The sequence below is a fragment of the Theropithecus gelada genome, chromosome 17 (genome assembly GCF_003255815.1).
Source record: "Theropithecus gelada isolate Dixy chromosome 17, Tgel_1.0, whole genome shotgun sequence".
NCBI lineage: Eukaryota > Metazoa > Chordata > Mammalia > Primates > Cercopithecidae > Theropithecus > Theropithecus gelada.
In genome coordinates this window covers 36,326,201-36,348,613 of record NC_037685.1, presented here as the reverse complement: position 1 = coordinate 36,348,613, position 22,413 = coordinate 36,326,201, and the positions used below count along the sequence as shown (strand labels likewise).

Below are 22,413 nucleotides of genomic sequence, written 5' to 3'. Positions count from 1 at the left end.
GAGGGAGGGAGGGAGGGAGGGAGGGAGGGGAAAAGAAGAGAAGAGAGAAAAGAGAAAAAAGGGGAAGGGGAAAGGGAAAGGGAAAGGAAAAAGGAAGAGGAAAGGAAAGGAAATAGAGGAGTCATGGGATTTGGAAATCAGATAGTCACTGATGCTTGGTAGTGGAGGGGGTATTTCCAGGGATGAGGTGGGAACACAGGAAGGATGGGAATGGTCATTTTGGAGACGATGAGTACAATAGCTGGAAATCATTGCTTAGGGAGGGAGGATGAAAGCAAAACATCATGGAGGCCAGGGAGCAATAAGGTTAAGTAAGCTTTTTTGTTGTCCTCTTCTTTTGAAAGAAAAATTTTTGAGAAGAGGTATTATCCTCACATCTTACCAAAACTTAAGTAGATTGGTGTAACAAGAGCTAGACTATATCGAATGCACACTTTAGAATTTCCTAAGCTGATACTCTTTATATCTTGTAGGATAGAGAAACAGTGCCTGGTAGCAGAATGAATGTGAGAATAGTCTTTTCTCTCCCTAACGAGCTGTGGGAAAGATACTTCCATTCAATGAGCCTCAGTTTCCTCATTTTTAAAATGCATGGTTTGGATCAGATAGTTTCTAATGATCATTGAAGCTGTAATACTTTATATCCATCTCTGAAGTCTTTAGCTCCATTTAAAAAGTCTTACTTTCATTCTCTCATCAGAATGATTAGACCAAAGCATAATTGTGAAAAAAAGAGACTGGGGATTTGGTTTCATATCCAAATGTCTCATTCCTGTACAGGCCAAATAATCAGCTCACTTGCCTGGAAGCATGTTTATGGAAGCGATTCAACAACTGAGAAAGACTGGTAATGCCAGAGGAAGTGGAACAATAATTTCTCCCTTTTATTCATATCAGACGGCAGGTAAATGCCCACCATCCACCTAAGCAAAGGATTGAAAATTGCCATTAAGAGAAAAATTAAAGAAGGTGCCCTGGAGAATGCCCATTTTGCCTTCCTGTCAGAGCTGGGCAAGGTACTTTTGGAGGTGTACCCAACTGTGGGCGTAAAATTGTCAAACTGTAAAACACCAGGTGCTGGCCACTATGTGCTTAGGAGAAATGCAAATGGTATCTGGGCAGAGAGGATCCCATTGGGTATTTGGCAGAGTATGATGACAGTTTGGAGAGGGCTCAGAGAAGGGCAGAGGGAGAGATCAGTAGGATGACGAGAAGGCATTTGCCAAACCTGTATTTCAGGCCGGAAGTAACGGGAAGAAATTTTTTGAGTGCACTGGTAGCAGAACGAGTCTTCCTAAGTTCTGTGTGGTTAAGAACAGAGGTAACTAGAGCTTGAGAAACATAGCTGCTGAATTTTGGGTAACTACTGTGAAAGATAGAATTTGCCATGATTTCTATTAACTATTATAATACAAGGACTAAACTGTTGGGATAGAGAGACACACAGAGATCAGTGATACTGAACAATGAAAACAGAAGAGAAAATCAAATTAGAAAAACATACATAGCCACTTGTGGATTAAGATTTCCTCAATTCCTTGTTGAAAAGATATTAGAGTTAACATAACCCTAGTCCATAAACTTTGATTTTGATGCATCTGCATTTATGTTTGACTTAACTATATAGCAATTACATATTAAACTGTATGTACTTTCCTTCTATAGTAGTGAAGTCAGACATTCTTTATTGATATTATAAAAATCTTGAGTTTATTCTCGAAATATAGCAATAGATATATCTATACTTGGTGTAACTTATAATGAACATTTATTCTTCCCTTTTCCCCCAAGATCAACCCAGTTTCCTTGCTAAGACTAAATACACAATGGAGGGGAATAATTTTCAAGAAGGAATTCAAGGTCCTCTTGGGAAGGAAATGTGTTTTGTGCAATAACAACCACCACCAACAAAAATCTACGTGTGCCCTTATAGTCCACTTCTTGATTGTTGCCTAAAATTCACCATATCTTCATTTCTATCTTGACAGTTCAAAAAATGCCTCAAAGTTAACTTTCTTAACACGTCAAAAGTGCATTAACCTTCTCTTCCTAAAGGAAGATAACCCAAAGTCTTGCCAGTTACCCCATTCGTCTCCAAGCCTAGATTATGTGATTCTGTGAGTGAGGTCCATGTCTCCTCTCATTCCATTGTGGTGTCTCATCAGTAGTTTTCCACTTTACGGCTAAATGGCATAAGTGTCACCAATATGCATCATATAAGATAGTGGAGGAAGGTAGAGGAAAGATAAGGAAAATCAGATAAAACATTTAATATATGTATTGCATAGCAAAGAAGAAAAAAATGAGCAATAGCTGCAAAGACTAGTTCTGTTATCTGTCACCCATGCTAACTGAATATTTATGACTTCCTTCATCCCCCTGCTACTTTGACTTCCCTTTGTGTGGGGTTCTCTAACATGTGTATATTCTGAGCCCTGGTGGATTTACCTGTTTAGTTTGCATGAGTCATCAGTGTATAAGGTATTGCAAGGCAGCATCCATAGGATTGCCTGGATTCCATCCATATGCTTCCCTTCCACTTTTGTGGCAGCATCCTATTGTCTTTTAATAGTCAAAATCAAATACGTCATCCTAAACACTAACCCTCAGCACCATAAGACAGGGAGAAAAAAATAATCAAAAATAAAAAACCCCCACTAACCCTTCTTTTGCGTGTTTGTCCGGTGTCAATGATGAGCCTAAAATAACCAGGTTACAAGGAAGTACTACGCCTTTAGAACCATTGATGGAAGGACAACTTTCTTGGGCACTAAAACTTCTCAACCAGAAGATATCAGTTATAGGGGCAGGAAACAAAGCTTTCACAAGTAGCTCATTGGATGTAACCATGAGAGACATCATCTTCATGGTGACTTTGTATTCTGTGTATTGAGGCTGTAACAATGTCAGTCAAGATGTGAGTAGCCAGAGAGAGAAGACCAGGAATAGCTGTCCTTTTACTGAATGGTGCTTAACTGAGGTTGATACCATATATTACACTCACTGAAGTCATGCTTAGACTGCCTCCTGAAAAGAGCTGAACCAATTTCTAAGATGACAGGCTTTAGGCATAAATTACCTTTCCTATATGTATTCAAAAGGGATAATTTTTTAGGAGCAAAACATGTAAAACTTTTTTTGGTAAAAACAACTTGGTTTCAGCACTACTATACATTTCATCATTTCCCTTGGCTCATCCATTAAATCTCCCTGTTTCTGAGTTTGATTCTATCAGATTAAGGGAAAACAACATCCCACTAAAACCACCTATTCAGTAAGCATTTACAGAGTCGTGTCCCTACACGTGTGGCAGGCAGAACAGTGGTCCCTAGAGATGTCCACATTCAAATCCGCGAACCTGTTAATATATTATCTTACATGGCAAAATGCATGGTTAAATGACGATGTGATTACATTCAGGGTCTTCAGATGGGGAGATTGTTCTGGATTATGTGAATGGGCTTCATGTAAGCGCAAAGATCCTTATAAGAGGGAGGTCAGAAGGTAAGGGTCACAGAAGGGGATGTAACAATGGAAGCAGAAGTCAGATACAGAAGGGGAGGAGGGAGAGAGAGAGAGAGAGAGAGAGAGAGAGAGAGAGAGAGAAATCAACTTGAAGATGCTACACAGTGCTGCTGGCTTTCAAGATGGAAGAAGGAGCCATAAGCCAAGGAGTACACAGTGCAGGTGACCTCTAGAAGCTGAGAAAGGCAAGAGAATAGATTATCCCTTAGACATTCCAGAAGGAATGCAACTCTGCTAACAGATTGATTTTAATAAAATGTAACCCATTTGGGCTTCTAATCTTTAGAACTGTGAAATAATAGATCTGTGTTGTTTAAGGCCACCAACAGATAGACTGTGACAATTGTCAATTTTGTATAGCAGTGTAGCAGTGATAGGAACTGGTACAACATCTTTTTTTTTTTTAGATGGAGTCTCACTCTGTCGCTCAGCCTGGAGTATAGTGGTGCAATCTCGGCTCACTGCAACCTCCACCTCCCAGGTTCCAGCAATTCTCCTGCCTCAGCCTCCTCAGTAGCTGGGACTATAGGTGTGCACCACCATGCACCACACCTGGCTTGTTTTCGCATTTTTTAGTAGAGACAGGGTTTCACCATGTTGGCCAGGCTGGTCTCAAACTCCTGACCTCGTGATCTGCTTGCCTCAGCCTCCCAAAGTGCTGGGATTATAGGTGTGAGCCACCGTGCCTGGCCGACTACACCATTTTTATCTATCAACTCAGCCCATTTTTCTATTCAATGTTTTCCAGAATTGTATATCCAGCTGACTTCTGGTAAATCATCACCCAGTGGTCTCAAACACATCTCAAGCTCAGAAACTGGTAACTTCTCCCTCAAACTTAGTCCTCCTCCAGTGTCTGCTTTATCTGTGACTCAGTTTCTCAGACATTCAAGCCAGAAACCTGGAGGTCATCTTTGATGCTGTTCCATCAAAATCCCTAACAAAGTCATTAGTAAGTCTTGTGGATTTTGCCTCCTAATTCTCCCTATTTCAATTGCATCTCTCCCTCTTCACCACCTTAATTCCACCACCTTAATCTTCCATCTGCACAATTCATAACTGGTTTTCTCTCATTCATATCTTATACATTCTCTATACTTCATACAACTCATTTTTTATGAAAATCTGGTCAGAAATTATTCGTGCTCTATGCAATTGAATGGTTTTCTATCGATCTTTAAGACAAGAATCTGTAAGTGGAACAAAAGACCCTGTGACATCTGGCCCTTGCCTATCTTTCAGCATCATCTCTGGTCACTGACCCCCAGCTGTCTTGACTGCGGCCACCCTGGACTTCTTCTCCTGTCCCCTTGACATTCCATGCTCCTTATCTCCTTGAGGCCATCGCACATGCTGTTTCTTAGCTGGGACAAGCAGGGACAGGATTTTCTGGCCCAGCAGCATTCTTAGGAGTTGGGACTGAGCAGAAGGAACTGTCTCTGTTGGGACAGAGAGTCAGGGCATAGTTCAAGGGAACCTGGTGACATCCTCTTAGATGTCAGCAGGTCAGGAAGCAAGCAAACCTGGAATTTAAGTCCAGGGAAGCAGGGAGAAAGCACTTTGCTAAGGAATCAGCCCAGAACAGTCCAGAGGGGAACCTGGGTTAGGGAAGTGCAATGGGAAGACCACTGTCCCTCTGATGCCACCTAGGAAATGAGTTTGCTGTGGCCTGACAGTGGTTTTCTGAGCATATTTTTGTGTCAAATAGAAAAAGTAGAACCTTTGGAGGAGGTGTGAGGAAATGAAGAGCGACTAGAGGAAAATAGAGAGTCAGAGAAGCTGCGGTAGGTAAGTCAAAAGAGAAGATGATTTAACATGGTCAAATAAGGGAAGAGAATTCATGATATTGAACAACAAAAAGTCAGTAATAATGGCAGGTGAATAACTAAGTGGCCAGTGAGAAGTGGAGGCAGTGAGTAGTCAACACTAATGAAGCTGGCTTGTCAAGAGAAATGGTGCATTACGTTAAGGGAGGTGTTGCTTGTTTTGAAATGGAAGAGACTGGTCCATGCTGATATGTCTGTGAATTACTCCTTGTTCTTCCTTATTGTGGAAATGATCAGGTCTTCGATTATTTGTTTTTACCAAAGCGATTCAAGTGGTTCAAAGACTATTAAGAATATGTATAATTCCTGGCTTCACCTGTTTATCTCAAATTAAACATTTAAAGCTATTTTGATATATACCATTGTATTTTTTTTGTTTTTGTGTTTTTGAGACAGGGTCTTGCTCTGTTGCTCAGGCTGGAGTGCAGTGGTGTAATCACGGCTCACTGCAGCCTTGACCTCCTGGGCTCAAGCAATCCTTCCACTTCAGCCTCCCCGGTCGCTGGGACTATTGGCATGCACCATCATACCTGGCTAATTTTTGTATTTTTATGTAGAGATAGGGTCTCACTATGATTCCCAGACTGGTCTTGAACTCCTGGGCTTGAGTGATCTGCCTGCCGTGGCCTCCCAAAGTGCTGAGATTATAGGTGTGAGCTATTGTGCCCGGCCTACTATTGTATTTCTAAGTAGTGTTTATTTTAGACATTTCTATTGATTGTCTCTGCTATGAAAGATGAAGTTGAAGCACCCTTGGAGAAATCCTATGGGCCCACACACATGTTTCTCCTCTATTTTCTCAAAATGGTTGTATAACAATTTTTTACTTAAATAAATATTCAATCTTTACTATGTAATTATTATTCATGTTGAGCCACAAAGTACACTATTATTGCTTTTTCCATCTTGTACAGCTTATTTGTTTTTTCATTAAATTTCCCTGTGCTGATCATTAATTATTCCACATACTGTCCCATAGAACGATATGTTCGTCTCAGTATAGTCAAACACATAAATAAATCAATTCCATTTTCATAGTCATGACTACCATTTAAACCATTCTCAGTGTCATCCTCCATCTAGCCTCTTGTTCAAATCTACCCTAGTTGGTCCTTCCTCATGCCAAAGTGCTATGTTCCTGGCATTTTCTTTGCCAGAATCCTGTGGTTTACTTCCATTGACTTTTTCTGTGTAGTATCCCCTGTTTCCAAGACTCAATGTCTTTTTATTTGTTGATTTACTCTGACATTTTGATAGTGCAACATCTCCAGGAGCTTTTCGAAGAACACATACATAGGAGGTAAATTTTTGAAATCTCAAATGTCTGGCAATGGATGCAACTTATGCTTATACTTAATTGATTGTTTGGGAGAATTCTTGGTGGGAAATCATTTTCTACCAGAATTTGAAGATACTGTTTCATTTTCTTCTAGCCCTCAATACTGTAATTGAGAATTCTGGTGTTATTCTAATTCTTGACTCTTTATATGTGACACATTTTATCTTTCTGGAAATTTTTGAGATTGTATTTGTACTTAGCATTCTGAAGTTTAATTATGGTGTGTCTTGTCTATATTTTCAGTCTTCGTGTCTAATAGGCATTTTCTAAAAACACATATCTTCTCATTTTGGAAAAATATTCTTATTATTTGTTTGATTATTTTCTTCTCCAACTTTTCTCTATTTCTTCATTCTGGACCATTGGACCTAATGCATTGGTCTCCTGTTTTTATATTATTCTCTTCCATTTGCCTTTTTTTTTTTTTTTTTTTTGCAGGAACCGCCAAAGTTTTAGTGTTTAATAATGAATAGCACAACTGACCAAGGCCCAAGATGTGAAGATACTATGTTCAAGAAACTGGGGGGTAAATCACTCTACAAACTAACTATATAGTATGTGATAAGAATGCGTACTTTATAATATAAAACCTGTCTACACATAGTAGTTAGCTGTAAAAAGCCATTCGATCTTCTCTTGGCTTGGAAACATGGTGTTCCAGATTCCAGTATAAAGTATTAGCAACCTTCAACTCTTTTGTGTGGCAGGTATCTTGTTTTCACCTTCCAGTTCTTCCACCCCAGCCTGTGTCATGAGGTCTGCGATGTTCTTCTCCAGATCATCAATGCGACCACTCATATCATCAATTCTCCCAATGATATGGTCAGACGTGGTCTGAAATTTATCTTGCATCTGCTGCAGGAGTGTCTGCACCACCGAGGTGAGGTCCTGCACGGTCTTGGGGTCAGTCTTGGCCATCTCCCCGACGCCCAGCTTGGCAGTTATGTCTCAGACCGTAACCGCCTTTTCTTTTTTGTCTTTTTGTTCTACTTTACTCTGGTCTTTATCTTCTGAAACTCCTATAGAGTTATTGATTTGTCCTACCATAATTTTTAAGTTTCAAAAGCTTCTAATTCCTCATCAAGAGTTCTATTTTTATGGCATCATATTGTTCTTTCACGGCTGCAAAAGCTTCTCTTATTTCTCTTTTTTCTTTGGAGACAGAGTCTTTCACTCTGTCAGCCAGGCTGGAGTGCAGTGGCATGATCTCAGCTCATTGCAACCTCTGCCTCCCAGGTTCAAGTGATTCTCCTGCCTCAGCCTCCTGAGTAGCTGGGACTACAGGTGCATGCCACCATGCCTGGCTAACTTTTTGGATTTTTAGTAGAGATGGAGTTTTTCCATGTTTCCCAGGCTGGTCTCAAACTCCTGAGCTCAGGCAATCCACCTGACTCAGCCTCCCAAAGTGCTAGGATTACAGGTGTGAGCCATCACACCTGGCCAAAGCGTCTCTTACTTCTATGACAAAGATAACTATACATTTTTTGTACCTTGCTTCATATCCATTTCTCACTATTTGTTCTCTATATTTTTTTTCTGCCCTTCAAGATAGGGAATTTTTTCTGTTGTCTGTGAACCCTTGACTATTGGTTTATATTTAACAGTGAGAGACTAAAAAGGTTGTTTGGTGAGATGTCCAATTGCAGTAGTGGCAAAGTAGATCAATGCAGGGGAATTCTCCTACAAAGTATAATTGAAAAAATATAATATGCCTTGAAAATCTGCTGGGAGGTAGGACAAGGCTATTAAGGTATTCAGGACTTGAAGGACTGAAATTTTTAACTGAAGAGAAACATTTTGAAGTGAGCCTTGCGTTCTTTAGAACTTTTCCGCTCAAAGTATCTACAAATTCTTATGCAGGCTAAACGTTACTCATTAATGATGCTGTTTACCCTCTTGCAGTACATTGCTGAAAGTCCAGGTGAGTATTGCATCCTCTGAACCCTCTAGAGGGGTACAACGCTCTGGAGAGGCTTTGGGATTCACATGGGCAGGCCTGCACTGCTCCATCTTTTATGTCTTCCTCTACCATCTACTGTGGAAAGTAAGGCCTTTCCACTTTACTGTGGACCAAGCATGTTCAGGCTTCTATTAATAGTGAGTTTGCCCCAACACCTGGGACCTTGGCCAAGGTATTTAATTCTGTGTTCCAAAAATGTGGCCCCAAGTTAATGTATTTTTGCTTTGTATTCTGCAGTTTCATATTCTGACCTCCTTGATCAATCGCCCTCAAAATATAATGCCATGGGTACTATACAGACTCAATATATGCCTGCTACTTCTTTCAGTTTCTTTGATAAGCATTCTCTTTCTTCTCTTATCAGACCCAGCATGTCTCTGGCCAGGATATGCTGGGATTTAACTTGAGCTATCTGCCTAGCAGAAAAGACAGGAGGGAAGCGTGTGTTTACTTTTAGAGGAAAAGCTTCTACAGACTCTTCCAGTATGGCAGAGTAATGGCTTTTGCTAGGGATGGGAGGGCTGGCCACCTCAGGGGTTTCTGAGTGTTCAGTGTGTGCAGAGCCAAAATCCTTGGGGGCATCCATTCAGATGTACCCATCTCATGGGTTTCAGATTTTCCTAACCGGGACCCTGATCTTAGCACAACAAGCCTGCTTTCCCTGGAGGTCTGCAACTCTATCAGATCCTGAATCTGCCCCTTAGCTGTGTCCACTCTTCAACTGCAACAAAATAAGTAACTCTTTTTTAAGCTACCAGAGTCGCTCTGGCTCTCACACTTATTGCCCTCAGCTTCTCATCACCCCTTTGCAGGGTGGCAATACAAGTTTGTAATTACCAGCCAACTCTGCTCTTGTTGTGGGTATTGTTCTCTACTTAATTTTTAAATACCTGATTATCTGGAATCATCACACTAGCAAAGGATATTAACTTCTACTGGGACATTTTTCCAGGTCAACACCAGTGACATCTTCAGCAATTTGGCCACCATCTCATTCCAGGGACAATCTGTGTTCCATGTTTACTCAGGATAGGGTCCTCTTTGCAATCTAGGTAGGGTGTGGGTCAGTCTCCAGGCCCATCTTTGCACCTGTTTTCCTGGATCCCTCTTAAGATCACTTGGTCAGTTCAAATCCTCTGAGAAGAAGATCTCAAGTCAGGATTTGTTGTATAAGAGATTTACTGGGGGAGACATCTATGAAGGATAAAGAGGGAAGAAGTAGGAGTGGGTAGGAAGAGCCTTCAGGCAGCAGTGCAGGTCTGGCACCTGTGAGAGGAGAAAAGGAAGGATTGGGTAGGAAGAGCCCACGATTGCAGTGTAGTTTTGAGAGTGGCTTGGCCAGGCTGTTGGGAAGTCCCTGAGACTTCCCAAAGGTTGCCTGTTGGAAGAGTCTTCCATAACTGTAATGTTCAGTCACTGACTGAATGTAGCCCAGGGACACATGGCCTTAATGCTCCTATGCTCTCTGCAGGGTATTTTCTTAAAGGAAACCTGAGGCACACCTCCACGGCTGCCACAGGTAATTATTTTCTCAACATAAGAATTCTATAGTTTCTTTTTCAGGGATCCAAGTCTAGTTTCCAGTAATTTGTGGGCTGAAGTGGGAGAAAGGACAGAAGATGCCATCATCAGTTTGTGGACTGTCATTGAGTCTTTTTCTTTCCAGGGAAGTGACTCACCACCTGTCTCCATGGGCTTTAGTATTCCTGAGTCTAGAGAGTCTCTGCTTTCATTTTTCCAGAAAGGAAACCTTCTGATGCTGAGATAAGGGAGATCATTAATTGGCATTGAAGTGTGCAGATGGGATCTAGGAGACTGCTTCTTCTATAGCCAATCCTGTTTTCAGCCATGCTCTGTGAGCCTGCCTTCCAAAGTACCTCAATGCCTTTGATCCCTCAATTTGTCTTAGGGTTTGCAGCACATATTGATTTGCTTTTTGTTAGCATTTCCCTATGAAGACATTTAGCTTTCAGCTCTTTTCCCTCTGCTAAGTCAATCATCACTTATCCATCCTCTTTTTATCTTCCAAACTTGGTTGATGTTGTTCATTCATTGTAGACTTTGTTTCTGGTTTTCTTTGTCCTGATGAGCCTGTATAATTTTTATTCCTTTGTTCTTATGGGTTTGGAGGAGAGAGTAGAGGTAAGGAATAGATGCAACTCTAGTCAAGAGAAGGGTCAACTTTTCTGTGTAACCAGAAGACAGACAGAAGGAATCAGGTACTGAAAAGTACAGCTGTAGAGTTAGGAAGTTAAAGCCATTGCCTCCTGAATGCCCTGTCTTCTCTCACACCCAACTGCCCACCCACCAGCTTCATTCCAGAAACAGTTTATATTAATGATGGTATTTTTCACTCTGCCTAAGAGAAATCTCATTTTTCTTTGTGTTTACTTTAGAATAGAGAAAAGCAACTTCTAAAAGTTAAGTTTACTGCAGATACTTTGTACAAAGCTCTACAGGTACAAAAATGGGCAGTATCTGGTTCTTGCCTTTAAAAAACTTATAAACTAGTGAGATAGATGATGTAAAATGACAATTTTAGCAGAATGTGATAAATTTTTATGGCACATGAATTTAGGGAGTTCCATAGAAATGGAGAAGAGGGTCCCAACATCAACCCGGAACTCAAGCAAGATTCCTAAAGGAATTGAGGTAGCCAATAAATATTGAAAGATGATTCCACATTAGCCAGGCAAAGATAGAAGGGGCAGATATTCTAGAAACAGATGATGGGTTAGCTAGCATGTGGAGGTGAGACATATCCTGCTGTTTGTTGGGAACAAAGAGGCAAGAGGAGGACGTGGGAGGTCTTAGAGTGGACTTAAAGGAGGCTGGGAAAGGGAAATGGCTGGATTATGGGCTTCTTTGGTTCCACTTCAAGAGGAGGAGTGACATGTCTGATTTGGGTCTTAGAAACATCACGCAGGCTATAAAGACTAAGGAGAGGCCAGGGCAGTGGCAATGATGGCCTGAACCGTGTTGGTGATGCCAAAAACTGGGACAAATGAAGGGCAGTCACTGGAGCCAAGAGACTAGGCTGGACCTCACTCCCCTGCCAATCATTTGTGCACTATGTCCTTCAGCCTCCTTCCTGCATAGTGGGAACCACAATCTCTGCTTTTTGGTTAGTTCTTTATATTAGAGAAGACGGTAACCTAGTCCATATTTGTCTGACATAACACTTGGCACATAAGCAGTTGTTTTAATCCCTTTCCTCATTCCACATTTCTAAGTAACTTCCAGTTCCCCTCAGTGTCTTACCTTTGATTCATAGTTGTTTTAAGAAAATTGGAGTAAGGAAACAGTCTCAGTGGATCCTTTTGCTTTAGACTAGCCTGAACCAAAGCCTATCCATTCATTGTTGTATTATTTTTATAGATGCTTGTATACATACACACACATACACACACAACACATCCCTTTTCTTCCATACTCATTTCCCACTGCTCCCTTCCTGCATTTGATGGACCAAGAACCCCAATATATGTATATTGAGCCTCCACTCTGTGCTAAACACTCTTCTGTGCAAAATAGGAAGCATCAAGGAAAAAAACTCTCTGCCTTCATTGAGCTCTGGAAGAGGTGAAAGAGATGGGAGACTTACAGTTACATGCTGACCTTTTGAGTCATTTGGATGCCTCATGTTCTAGGCTCTTAACGGATAGTGATGAGGCCACCAACAGGTGTGAAATGTGTCCTCTTATTTCTGCACTATTCCTTTGAATAGTGTGATTAAGTTTTCATTCTTACAGCTCTATGCTACGACCAATTTGACAACAGATTCTCATTTAACCATACTGTCTTCATATACGTAAGCTTCCTTGATATCTAAAGAATGTGAGCTCCTGAGCTAAGTCCAGTGGAAAATGTGCACTCTTTTCTAGGATTAGATGAAGACCCAAGAATTCATCTTGCTACAGTGGGACAAGACTTGTCACAAATAGCTGGGATTTATGGGTGCTCTTCCACAGCAGAAATCGTTTCACCTTTTCAGGTGACCTTTACAGAATCATAAAATCAATCAGTTTTATTTGACATCCAAATCAGAATGCTGCCCTAAATAGATTGCTAGCACTTTACCTGGAGAACAAAATAGAGGAAATAGGAATGTGCCCAGGGCTAGGTGGAAGACAGCCCAGGAATAAGAGTGCTACTATTTAGAGTCTACACACAGGACTCAGTGAACAGAGCTCCTTGAACACTCTGTGGCTGGGGTCACCCTGGTTACCTCTGCTCCACTGCCCATGATCCTGGTGGATACCACAAAAACAAGTTCTTCACTCTCATCTTGAAATGGACTAATGGAAATAAAGTGGCAGACCTGTATTAGTCCGTTTTCACTCTGCTGATAAAGACATACCCAGGACTGGATAATTTATAAGGAAAATGAGGTTTAATAGACTCACAGTTCCACATTGCTGGGAAGGCATCACAGTCATGGTGGAAGGCAAAAGGTACATCTTACATAGCAGCAGGCAAAGAAAGAATGAGCCGAGCAAAAAGAGTTTCCCTTTATGAAACCATCAGATCTCGTGTGACTTACTCGCTACCATGAGAAAAGATTGGAGCAAACTGCCCTCATAATTCAGTTATCTCCCACCAGGTCCCTCCCACAACACATGGGAATTATGGGAGCTACAATTCAAGTTGAGATTTGGGTGGCGACACAGCCAAACCATATCACGACCCAAAATGAATTTTACATAGGTCCATCCTCCTTTCTATTCTGTTTGATTTGGTGACCACAGGAATCTAGGTAGACTTGTTGGGTGGGAAAAGGGGCATAATTCTAAATGTATTCTCTGTAGGCAGATGGCATATATTTGGCTTGGTAAGTTTCAACTCTAAATGATTTATATAATGAGGATATGAAGAAAAGTGTATGAAGTATGCCAATGTGTGTGTGGTATATTGTATGTACACATGAATATATTTAGGTAGCTTCAAAAATTTTTTTACAGCTCTAATGATTTTGCAAAACTGTCTTCAAAGGAATTTAATAAGCTGAGAAGCCAATATAATATAGTAGTTGTCAGCAAGGATTCTGGCACTGTGAGCTTTCAAATTCCAGTTCTATAACTTATAAATGGTTTGACTTTTGGCAAGATCCCTAACTTGCCTCTATAGTTATGTTTCCTTAACAATAATAATGGCACTTGCCTTATGTATGAGAATTACATGAGATAATATATAAGCTCTAATAATTCTGGCTTATAGGAAGTGTTATATATTAACTATTATTACACTTAAGTGGGCATAGTTGAACTCTGGAGAAAGAGCTAGGGTTGAAGTGGGGAGACAGTCCTGTGCAAAGCGTGAGATCAGACAAACCTACATTTGAATTCCAGTACTTCCACTGTGCAACTCTGGGTGAGTTACTTACTCAGTATAAAACTGCCTTTGCAAAAATTGTGTCAGTGAGAAAATTATGGCAATGGAGGAGATTTGATCCAGCTCATCCCCCTCTTGCCTTTAGCCTTCAATCTGCCAAGATAGCTTTGGGAGACATGTTTATAGTTTAAATAATAAGCCTTCTCAAAAACTTAACCACCTGTGTAAAACTAATGAGACCACCAGGCTAGGGAGAGGAGAGGAACCTGAATTCTGCTAAACTGTAGACATGAACCATAATGCCAGCCATTATTCTAGAGGTCCTGCAGATGACATTACTATTGTAGAACTTGAGATTGGCCTTTTGAGATTTCTTTTCAGATTTTTTGCATGTCTGATACACATGGCTCCACCTGGACCCACCAACCAATGGCTTCTGTGCCCCCACCCAGAAGCAACTGAGTGCAAGAGAACAGCTTCAGCTCCCTATGATTTCACCTCCAGCCCAACCAATCAGCAGCAAGCACCACTGCCTAGGCACCCCCAAACTTCCTTTGTAAAATCCCTAACCTATGAGATTTCCATGAGCTTGATTTGAGAAATAAGTCTATCTCCCACATGGTGTGGCAGGACTCACATCAATTAAACTCTCTCTACAGCAATGCTGTCATCTTTGTTTGTGCAACTGGCAGGAGAACTCATTGGGCAGTTACAAGTATGGGATAATTATGTTCCATAATTATTACTAGGAGTTTTAAATGAGATAGCACATGTGAAGCACTTAGCAAAATGACTGGTTCGCAGTTGATAATAAATGGGAGTGATAATTATTAGTATCATTCACACATATACCCATGCTTTACATATAATCACAAGCTTACATGTAATTCTTGTCTTTCAGCATGCAGAATTTAAGATGAACTCAGGCAAGTAAGGAAATTGACATTCTAGTCACAAAAAACTGTCCTACATGAAAGGGGTCAGTGTAACTCTATGAAGTGCAGTGTCAGAATGACCAGAATGACTACTGTTAAGATGATAATAATTTCAGTCATGCGGTAAGGTGATGGTTGTTTGGATGAAGTCACAATGTAAGTAAAGGATGACGAGATCCTTTTTTATTAGCAACTGGATCTTTTCCCTAAAACGCACTAAATTGAAGCCATCACATTTGGATTAAAGTCAAGAAATCAAATGCACCATTGTGAGTTCCATGCTGAAGGGCCACGTCAAGCAATGTGGCAAATTGTAGGGAAATAACCTCCCAGAAAATCACCTCATCATCAGTTACATAAAATAGAGGAGTTCCTTTTGAGCATACATGTTAGACAAGATTTGGAAAGATTGGCGCAGTCATAAATGGAAAGATAGGCTGCAAGAGTAGTGTATACTTTTCAACTTGACCTTCTCACCCACACAACAATAAGCCCTGGGAAGGAGAAAGATCTTCAAACATGAAAGACAATTACATGATCATTTCTGAATTCATGATGCCATTTAGAAACACAAAACGCTTTCAAAATACAGTAAAACATTTGGCTTCAGCCAGCTTGAGTTTTCTCAGAAAACTATGAGATCAGAGAAATCTTGCTTTTGTGAAATTTCCAACCTAATTTGCCTCTGGTTGAGGACATTTGGAGGAAGTATTCGAACATCGATAGGAAGAAATGAAACCATCCATTTTCCAAGCCCTTCTTGTTCACCACTGTATGTCTTGTGTCCAGCAGAGTGTCTGAATCACTATTGCATTATTTGGTTTCCAGTCCATGCTTGGGGGATCTGAATATAAGAAAATGAAACCACCTGAGTTAATTAGCCCCTTCATTTCATTTGACAAAGTAATGTCCAGTAAGAACTACAAGAACAGAGTAGTCGAGTAAGAGTTACCCCAGATTATGGAGTATTCAGCAATCTGACTTGGATACAACAATAATAAGAAGCCATCCCTAAGATGGCTGTTGACAGGGAGGCTGTGTAGAGGGCATCTCTGGACACACTCTGTATATTTCTGAAAGAAATCCAGAAATGGAGAAGCCATGCAACAAAGGGGAGAGTAGACGACCTTTGCCCTCAAAGGACAGAGCTGCAGGCCTAGGCTCCAGCACTTTCTGTCTTTGGTGATTTGGAACACCTTCTTGAACCTGTCTGAATTTCAAATACCTCCTCTGTGACATGGTGAGAATAGAAAAAGGTCCCCAGGAGGCTTCTGAGAGATCAGATGAGACAAGGCATGAGAAAGCACTTTGTAAATTGCTGAAGTGCCACAGAAATGTTATTAAATTTATTGTTTCTGTAAAACATGACTTGGCAGTCCTTGAAAAAAACACTGCACCATATTCTGTTCTATATAAATGCTGATAGAAAATCGGGACCCTGAATGATTATTTGTTTACATTATATTGGTATCTCTTCATTATGCTTAATCAATTCAACAAATACATAAAGTGCCTATTGTGTGCCAGGCACTATTTAAGCACTGGGGAGATATTGGAAAATAAAACAATCATCCAGACCTTCATGGCTGGTTTTCCAGCAGGGGCACAGGAAAACAAATCAAGTTAAAAATTATATAGAATATGATAAGCTAGTAAGTTCCAAGGGAAAAAATAAAGCAGAAAAGAGAGGTAAGGATGGGGAGTGCAAAATTTATATAATATTTCTCTTTTATTTGTATAATATCTGTTTTTTCTTCATTGTTCTTCATTTATTGACAGTTTTGGAGAGCCACAAGGGAAATTATAGTTAATTTAGGAATTAATTTGATTTGATAAGTTTTGAAGCTGATCTTTTTAAACTTCTGGATTACATTTGTTTTTAATTAAAACATACACAAGTCGGGGCGTGGTGGCTCACACCTGTAATCCCAGCACTTTGGGAGGCTGAGGTGGGTAGATCACCTGAGGTCAGCAGTTCAAGACCAGCCTGACCAACATAGTGAAACCTCATCTCTACTAAAAATACAAAATTAGCTGGGCATGGTGGCACATGCCTGTAATCCCAGCTACTTGGAAGGCTGAGGCAGGAGAATCACTTGAACCTGGGAGGTGGAGGTTGCGGTGAGTGAAGATTGCGCCACTGCACTCCAGCCTGAGAAATAAGAGCCAAACTCCATCTCAGAAAAAAAAATATATATGCCAACAAAAACTATAGTTTTACTTTTCTTGTAACCAAGTGTGCTGATGTGACAAGAAATTAATTTGACAAATATATAGGTTAAGGGACAAATAATTTTTTTTTAATGATACAGACCCTGTCTGAGACAGAATGAAAATGCACTCATTCCCCTGACCTCATTTTCTGTTTTCAAAATGGTCTCAACTCAATGGGGGCACAAAACACCCTGAAAGACAGGAATGTCATTACTTCCAAGACCAGGCCTATGACATATATAGAATGAAGACCTTTAGTTAAATCCTCTGCTTTATGATTAAATTAGATGGGTAATTAGCTATTACCCATCTAAATATGTAAAAGGACAGGTAATTAGCTATTACCCATCTAAATATGTTAAAGGAACTGATTTATTTAAAAAGGAAAATATAATGGATAAGTCCAATTTGAAGTTAATTTTACTTTTTAGAAAACAATAGACTTTTATACATAAAGGAAACTAATTTCTCCTAGTTTTCTTTGCCTGTACTGCTTTATCCCCTTTACTTTCTAGGTTTTCCTATAAAACTATATACTTTCTGTTTTTTATTTATTAGACCCACTTTTTTTTTTTTACATGAAGCATTAATGAATCTTCCCATGTTTGGACAACGATGATGGCAACATTGTAGAGCACGTAAATGAATTCATACAATCAAGAGACAGCTCTGACAGCAATTCATCTACCTCTTTAAGCTAAAAGCACCCTCCTGCATATGTTCTTTGCAATTTATTTTGCTATTTTGGTTTTGGCTCCAATTCCTGGAATTTTAAGTTGAATGACTCTCTGCTATTTTATTAATTGCTATTCTCAATATAGACAAGCAGCTGCCTAATTCTTTACATTTATTTATTCATTAGTTCAACAAATATTACTGAGCATTTACTCTATGCTGTGTAATAGTAAAGGCATTCCCCTTTTCTCAACTTTGTTACTAGAAGCAGAGCCCAATGGGGAGAACCAGATTAGAATAAGACCTGGGTATTGCAGACTTCAGGTTGTTGAGTTTTTCTTCCCTGCATGTTACAAATCAGAATTACCCAGAATTGGAAAGAACTGTGTTGTATTAGTCAGGGTTCTCTAGAAGGATAGAATAGGATATGTATGTATGTATGTATGTATGTATGTATGTATCTATCTATCTATCTATTTATCTATCTATCTATCTATGTAGGGAAGTTTCTTAAGTATTAACTTACACGATCACAAGGCCCCACAATAGGCCATCTGCAAGCTGAGGAGCAAGGAGAGCCAGTCTGAGTCCCAAAACTAAAGAACTTGGAGTTTGATGTTCCAGGGCAGGAAGCATCCAGCACAGGAGAAAGATGTAGGCTGGGAGGCTAGGCCAGTCTCGTCTTTTCATATTTTTCTGCCTGATTTATATTCTAGCCTCACTGACAGCTGATTAGTGGTGCCCACCCAGATGAAGGGTGGGTCTGCCTTTCCCGGCCCACTGACTCAAATGTTAATCTCCTTCACAGACATACACAAGATCCACACTTTGCATCCTTCAATCCAATCAAGTTGACACTCAGTATTAACCATCACATATGTCTTCTCACTCTGTGGATATCTTATGCCCTATCTACCTGTCTCATCCACATCTATGCTAATGTAAAGATAAAAGGGATCCACTACTGCAAATGCATGAATATGTTAACAGACCACAAGGATTTTTTTTAAATTCATAATATTCATGTGCTACCTGATTATTTAATACAGGAGGAAACATCCCAAATAATACATCCCCTAAGTTTTAAAAAAGTCCTTGTCTGCCCCTAATATTTTCTTTACCCAACATGGAATGCTATTTTGATATTCCAAAGAGACTCATACAATTCTCTCCACTCCTGTTAGATCTTTAACAAACACTGCAACTGTTACTTTGTGTTTGCATAGCAACCATTCTCCACCCAGAAAGGCCTTCTATTTACTTATCAGAAAACCTTGATAAACAGTAGCCAAAGAGGAGGCAAGCACAATTTCAATGATGGAGAAAGTCTACACAAAGTAATAGCTTACAGCTCCTGAGTTTGGAAACAGGCTTCAAGGCTCTTGATATACAGAGGAGATTCTGTATGTCATGGCCAGTCTGAATTATATACAAAGAAAATAAAGAGACTAGACAAGGTGGCGTGCTTTTTGAAGCATACACCTCTTTTCAGTAAGCATAGCTATATCACACAGTTTCGAGTTCTGGATTCTGATAAATTGCATTGTTCCTGAGGGAGCGTCCTGGGTGTTAGGGAGTTGCTAACACTCAGAAGATGTTTGACTTGTGAGTGTCTATTAGTGAGGATTCACTATTCTTTACATTTCATAATTTGCATTATTAAAACATTTTAATTTTTTCTAGGAATAAATCTATATTACAATGTTGAATATGATTTTCAAACTATGCAAACCCTAAACCTCCCCACTGAAATTTTGATTCACTCTCCCTTCCTCCAAATAATTAATTCAGAACTAAAGGACTCATAAAAGACATTTTAAAAATGATGCCAGGAAGATTTTTTAAGAAAAAGTAGCTCATCTTGGGTCAGTGCTTTAGATAATAGAGTTTAACGGTGTCACAGATAGAGATGAAATGTAATAGCAAAGCCCCAATTAAATTAGGGTGACATTCCCCCTTTAAAGGATTATTATAAAAACATTCATTTCTCCCCATTTCCTTCAGGCTATATTTTAGCATAGCCCCTTAAAATTTGTTTTGAAAATGAAGCTTGCTTTTTTTTTCTTTCTCTTTTTTCTTTTCTTTTCTTTTTTCTTTTTTTTTTGACACAGGGTCTTGCTCTGTTGCCCAGGCTGGAGTGCAGTGGCATGATCTTGGCTCACTGAAACCTCCACCTTCCTGGCTCAAGCGATTCTCATGCCTCAGCCTCCCAAGTAGCCGGAATTACAGGTGATCACCACCATGCCTGGCTAATTTTTGTATTTTCAGTAGAAATGGGTTTTTGCCATGTTGGCCAGACTGGTCTTGAACTCCTGACTGCAAGTGATCTGCCCGCCTCGGCCTCCCAAAGTGCTGGCATTACAGGTGTGAGCCACCATGCCCAGCCTTGTTTTCTTTTTCTAAGAATGGGAACTTAATGAGAACTGCTTGATTCGGCCCCACAGAAAGGCCACACGAGATCTTCGTATGTGGCCAAGGAGACCTGGTCACTGATGGACGGACATCAGACCAGGAGAAAATCAGAACAGGGTTTCTCCAGGACTACGGGACATTTTTCCTCTTGGCATTATGTAGAAACAGAGAAAATCGATCACCTGCGTTTTAATTGTAAAAATTTGTATAAATTTAGCTCTGTCTTAAAGAAGGATAATATAAACATTAATATACCACTTTACCAAAAAAAAAAAAAAAAAAAAAGAGAGATTCTGTTAGGCTACAGCACAACAGTGATATTTATTTACATGGTGCCATTTTTACCTCTCTCTGCATTTTGGCTGCTGCTTCACCTAAACTTGCAATTAAGCATTTAAATTGTTTTCTTTTGCATACATCTTTTTAATTGTTCATTGATTGATTCATTCATTCATCTGCTTATTCCTTATTTATTAAGGACCTCTGTGTGCCAGGCATTGCGCTAAGAGACACCAGTTAATAAAGCAGAGTCGCGGCACTCAAAAGAACCAAAAGGCATAAAAATCCTAATATGTCAATCTGATTAATGCCTTGATAAAATATAATCAGCTGGGTGTGGTGGCTCATGCCTGTAATCCCAGCACTTAGGGATGCCAAGGAGGGTGGATCGCTTGAGTCCAGGAGTTCGACACCAGCCTGGGCAACATGGAGAAACCCCATCTCTACTAAAAATACAAAAAATTAGCTGGACATGGTGGTGCACACCTATAGTCCCAGCTACTCGAGAGGCTGAGGTGGGAGGATTACCTGAGCCCAGGAGGTCAAGGCTGCACTGAGCCAAGATTGTGCTGCTGCACTCCAGCCTGGGTGACAGAGCGAGACCCTGTTTCAAAAAAAGAAAAAAGAAAAAAAGTAAAAAGTAAAATAAAATATATACAAGGAACTGTGCTAGAAAGTTCTGCAGAGGATTCCTCCCTGCCTAGTCCAGCTTCTGATAGCCCCAGGTGTTGCTTGGCTTGTAGATGCAAAACTCCAATCTCTGCCTCTGTGGTCATGTGAGCGTCTTCTCCCTGTGTCTGTTTGTGTCCCTGTGTCCAAATTTCCCTTTTCTTACAAGGACACCTGTTACAGTGGATTAAGGGCCCACCCCTTCCCTGAGGAAAGGGGGTGGTTGCTGAGAGTGTGTGCAGGTGTGTGCAGGGAGATTACAGTCACAGCCTCTGCCATGTGAAGGAGAGGAAGAGCAGGTGCATTTATGTAAAGTTGGCCACCCCCAATCACCCAGTGGATATTCAGGTAAACTGGGCTCCTTTGATGCTGCAATTCTCCTCCCACCATCTGCTCAGGTGGAACAGTTTTGAGAAATCCTGAGCTGGAAATACGAGGTGCAGAGAAGGGGCAACTGCCTGGCCTGGCATCCCATAGAGGTTTGGAGGTCAATTCCCTTCCCAGATTTGGCAAATTCTACTGCAGCTGAGGAGTCCTGTGCCTGGATCAGCTTCCACCCTGTCCCATCCCAGTTAGGTGGTGAGGGCTACCTCCCTCTCAGGATTCCACAGGGCAAGGCTGCTGTAGGGAAAGCCTGGCTCTGTTAGCTGCTGGACTGCTCATTTTATCATTTACAAGTCTGACTACATGGTATCTGGACCTCGATTTGTCCTTTTGTTCCAAAACACAAATATTATAGCCTGGAGAAGAAAAAGAAAGGAAGGGTGGAGCCAGATCACCAAAGATGTTATCCTTCAATCCAGACCCTACACTCTGGGTGGTGCAATGCTCTGTTTCTTGCTTTGTTACTCTCAAACCTCTAAGCACACAGCATATTCTTTGTCGTTGGTGTTGTTGAGAGTGGTGGTGGTCTACAAAACCCATCACTCTGCAGCTCAGGTTGACAAAGGAAATGGTTTTCTCGAATATCAGAGTGTTGATCCCTTCCTCTTCCCCTGAACCTCAGAATCTGGTTCCTAGGAAGCAAGATTCTCACGACCTTTGTTTCTTGCCATCATTTCCCCAAATATCCCAACTCTCCTATCTTTCTCACTCAGTCTATAGTCTTCTCCCATTACAGATCTTAGCTAGGCATTAAAAAAAAAAAAAAAAAAAAAAAAAAAAAAAACTTTTTTTTAAAAAATAAAAAAAAAAAAAATTAAAAAAAAAAAATTTTTTTAAATGTTTTTACCCTCTTGTGAGAAGATG

The 22,413-nt window shown here is 40.3% G+C and overlaps 1 pseudogene across 1 annotated transcript; it reads right to left on the bottom strand.

The window, feature by feature from the left end:
* Window positions 1–7,104: 7,104 nt before the first annotated feature.
* Window positions 7,105–7,659, bottom strand: LOC112610647 (annotated as a pseudogene). The gene has a single exon (XR_003116457.1). The product of XR_003116457.1 is annotated as a heat shock factor-binding protein 1 pseudogene (transcript).
* Between the last annotated feature and the right edge of the window lie 14,754 nt (window positions 7,660–22,413).